Source organism: Nelumbo lutea, chromosome 2, assembly GCF_056320005.1.
Source record: "Nelumbo lutea isolate HS-2025 chromosome 2, American lotus-T2T, whole genome shotgun sequence".
Taxonomy (NCBI): Eukaryota; Viridiplantae; Streptophyta; class Magnoliopsida; order Proteales; family Nelumbonaceae; genus Nelumbo; species Nelumbo lutea.
In genome coordinates, this window is record NC_142685.1 from 17,327,670 (window position 1) to 17,332,467 (window position 4,798).

The following is a 4,798-nucleotide window of genomic DNA, read 5'->3' on the forward strand; positions in this document are numbered from 1 at the left end:
ATATACTAAGGGAAAAGCTGTGAGTACCATTGCCATCCATCTGAACCATCTTTTTTTTCATTTATTTTCTTGTGTGCCCCTGAAACTTGTATATTTGTTCTTCTTTCTTTTTCGTAAGGGGTTGACGCCTCCCATAAGAGGTTTTTTTTTTGTAAAGACACTTGAGTAAGTGAAACTTAAGTTTTTTTTTTTCAAAAGATGCTCTTCCTTTTGTTTGGGCCTTGTATATTTTTTCTTCTTCTTTTTTTTTTTGTAAGAAGTTGACGCCTCCCCAATAAGAGGCCTTTTTTGTAAAGACACTTTAATAAATGGAACTTAAGTTTCTTGATGTTCTTCTTTTTGTACAAGGGACCGATACCTCCCCCCGAAGAGTCATCTTTGTAAAGAAACTTGCCATCATTTAATAAAGTAATTCTTTATTGCAAAAATATTCTTTACTTAGTCTTTTGTGTGGACGTTCTGTATTATAGTCTTTTAAGCCGATGCCGACACCATAAGCCGCTCGGTAGAAGCTATTGAAGTCCTGGAACTCCTTGCCTTAGCAAAAAAGAAAGAAGGTGATTATGGTCGAGGCCAACATCATGCTCAATGCTTCATTACGCAAGGGTTTTGTGGTTGAGATCACAAGTGGTTGCTTTAGTGGGGAAGTATTGTTTACTTAGTATGTCATTCATCGTGTTTTTTATTAAGTCATTAGCCGACATTGGCGCTTTGGCCTCCAAAGACTCGCTCATTTAAGGGTCTTTGAGGCTGAGGCTGGGGTCATGGCCTAACTTATCAACAGTTGCTGGGGTCGACCGGAAGAGGGGTCCTGGTAGCTAGAGAGCACGAGAACGTTTACACAAAGAAAGATCTGGGGATGAGGTCTTCCACCCATATACTCCAGCTAAAAGGTGTTGGGTCCAATTACTTACTTGATTTTGTAGGGCCCTCCTCAGTTTGGGCTAAGCTTTCCAACACCAGGCTCGAGACCATGACTTTTCTAAGGATGAGATCCCCTTCCTTGAAGTGACACTCTCTAACTTGGGACACTGACATGTTCTGAGCCTTGCGGGCATGATGATCGTTGAAGAGGTTGTGAAGGTCAGAAACAGGATGGGATCCCCCGCCCTTGGAGGGGGCTGTAGTGGCCCGAGCGAACGCCATTGTTCCAACTGGTCACTGCACGATGGTGTTGACGACTAAGATTCTTGTGCTTGGTGTGGGACCCCATGGGCTTCCCCCTTGGTTCCCTGTTCTTGAGACGAGGTTGTTGTTATCTGACTAGTCACACCACTTGTTGTTATCTAACGTCGAGGGGTTGGCTTCTCAAGGCCGGCCAAGCACTGGCTTAACGGGGTACGGGCGGATTGTCTACTGTGTTGTCCATGGCTTCCAATGGGGCGGCCACCCTATGGGTAGCTTCTTGCCAGACACCCTATATTGTCCAATCGCTGAGCTAGGTTGTCCAACCTGTTCAGGACCAGCTCGAACTGGTCAATTGTGACTAAGTTCTGAACGTCAGGGACGGGCTTTGCTTGTTAGCCATTTCAGGAACACGAGTTGATTAAACTAGGTTTATTTTTTCTTAAGGAAAAGTTTTGAAGATGTTTCCATAGACGACGCCAATTGTTCCTGCCAAATATGAAGCCAAGGGCAACAACATAATTTCTAGCGTCCGAGGCCGACGATGTTTCAAACAATGCTCTCTTGTTTGGTACTATTTGTGTAGAAAAAATGTTGCTCCATACCACACATTGGAAATCAGGAAAGTGTGGTATGAAGCAACACCAAATTCAATGTTTTCTGAGAAGTCGACATGTTGCTGCCAGCAGTGCAGTGATGTGGCATCAACATGTCATCATCTTGGACTTTGGATAATATAGATCAATGTTGAAAACATTGCTGACAGCACTGATACCAAACAAAACCAGTGCTATTTTCTTAGAAAACACTTATATAGCAACACCAGTTCCAAAGGTACTTACAACTCCACATGCCCAACACCGTTTTTTATGAGAAAATTGTGCAATGTTCCCAACACCAATGCCAAACACCTACTAAAAATCCCAAATTTTGGGGTTCTTCAAAATGGGCTTATTCTATTTAAAATGCACTTATTAGGGCTTTTTACCAAATGCCCATATACGTGCCTTTTCCAAGTATTTTTTTGGAATCAAGTGATTTTCTCCATAAGTGCTTAAAAGAAGCACTCCCAAAGAGGACCTAGTTAATTAGCTGAGTTGCCTTATCAGTAATTTTATCCAACTTACCACCTCTTTGATAGAATTTTTGTTTGGAAGAGTATTAATCAAATAAAAAATAAGCTGAAAACAAAAAGATTGAGTATGAAATTTGAATGGAAACTCCATGCAGAGGCTAAAAAATAGCTACAACATAGTTACGATCACCAAAGAGATGCTCTATAGTTTCTACAACTGAGTTATAGCAGCACACAATTTGAATTAGAATTAGTCCACCTAATGACAGATTTCAAGGGAAGAAAATCCCGAAGGCAAGGCCATATGAAATGTTTGAATATGTGAGGACTGCATAACTTCCACGCATATTTTAAACAAAACTTAACAGTTTGAGGAAGGAGAGGCTGAGGGGAAGTCCTTAATTAAATCCCGATGAGCCAGTTTAGTAGAGAACACTCCCTTAATGATTTTTCATCCAAATCTAAGAAACTTTAGAGTCTAAGGCTGTGTTTGATTGCAATGCAAATAAATTTGTACTGATGTAAAATTATGGTAGTGCAAATGGTTTAAGTGTAAACTCTGACCTATTTTTGTTTCAAATTTTAGTTTGTTCTTTTTTATTGCAGTAAAAATGAAATAAATTAAGAGAAAAAAGTAAAATCGAAAACAAAATTAAATGGGAATTTGCATTTTCTTCATTTGCACTCCTATACATTTATAATAATACAAATAAAATTGCATTGGAACCAAACACAGCCTAAGGGAAAAATAGGAGCATCACAAATGGCTTGAGCGACTGGATAAGTAAATAACTAATTTAGGAAAGAACCTAGTGTAACTAGATAACCAACCCTAGATAATAGTTGCCCTAGATAAGGTGAAACAAATTTCCAATAGGATGAGTCTTAAGAATTAATTTGATAAAGAAATAAATGATTGTTCTTCAGGATCATTTTGGAAAGAGTACAAATGTAAATATGTATAGTACAAATACATAAAAAACCATACAAAATACAAGATTTTGCACTCTACGTATTTGTATTTGTACTCCTTCCAAATGGAACCTCAAATACTTAATGCGTCGATGTTTGGACCAAAGCTTATCACCATGAGTCAGGAACTTGTACGCTAACTTCTTCAAGAGAGAGGCGTTAATAATAACCGTGTCGCTAAACCCTAAACTCCCTAGGGCTTGGGTTGGTAGAGCTTATACCAAGAGACCGAATGATAGGAGAGAGAGAGAGAATTAAAACCTAAATTCCTTTAAAAGTTAGTCCAATTTTATCAATTTGATTAACAATTCCCTAGGGAATTTAATCATACTCATACAATGGGCAGGTTTGTTTTGAAGTATATATAGCATAGAAAGAGCATGCAGCAGAAGCCTTCCAGTGGCTTAGTTTGGATTGCAAATTATCCAAGATAAAATAAAGAGGCATATTTATTATGGTGCAATAATAAATGAATGCCCTAATGCTTAGATTATGGAAACGATGCTTGATAATTCATTGAATTTGGGGGGTGGATTTTCTTACTAAACACCAACTTGACTTTTCACAATTAATAACTTGACCAGACATATTTTGAAAAAAGTGACCAAAAAAGGAGTCTTAGATTATCTAGTTCATCTAAATGAGCCTTCATAAAGTACATGGTATCATTTAGGCATGGTATCATTTAGGCAATGTTTGGTTTGAAGGAAAAAGTAGGAAAAGGTAAAGAAACTTTTACAAAACTTGTATAGGTTTCTCTACCTTTCCCTTCCTTTTCTTAAGTTTTTCTTCAAATCAAACATAACCTTAGGAATAATAGATGAGAGAATGAGGAGCTTGAGTATTTATTTTGATAATGTGAATAAGACCCTAATCTTCTCCTTACCCTATAACATGGTTTTAGGGTAGGGCTAACACCAGCATAAGACATCACTTCATCTAATTCAAGGTGGGGCCCGGACATCAAAAGATTTGAATTCCTTGGTTATACTAAAAGATGGTTGACTAGCTAGTATTAGCACTCACCTACTGGTCACTTTTGTGGATTCGGATTTCTTCCTCACACCCACCTCACATCACTTGTAGTTGTGCATTGGATACCCCCTATGAATGAAAACATACTAGTATGGGAGGTGGGTGCATGGAAGATTTTATGAGGAAATCTGAACCCAACTTTCACTCCTTTTTTATCTATATCTGCTCCATACAATGCCCCTTTCATCGACCTTACAACATTTCTCAGTCATGCATAAAGAATGTCTCCCGTACTAGTGTTATAATTCATTGAATATGTTCCCATTACATGGTGGGATGTATCTATGAGGTTGGTGTGAGATGGGCTTTGTAAAGAGCAAATCTCAATTTAGAGGAAATGGTTCTATGCAAGGTAAACATGAGATGAGATTGGCGCCCCACAAATACCCTATATGCATGTCTCAACATGCATTGGGAACATATCCCCTACCTGTCATGGGGAGATGTTCCCAATACTTGACCGGGATGGGTCATGGGCCACGCTTTGTAGGGTGCTGATGCCAATTCCCATTGTGGCTATAATGTGTGTGTAGAATTGGTGTGGGTAGAAAATCCGGACTCCTTGTCATCCATCATGAATACTTGGATATA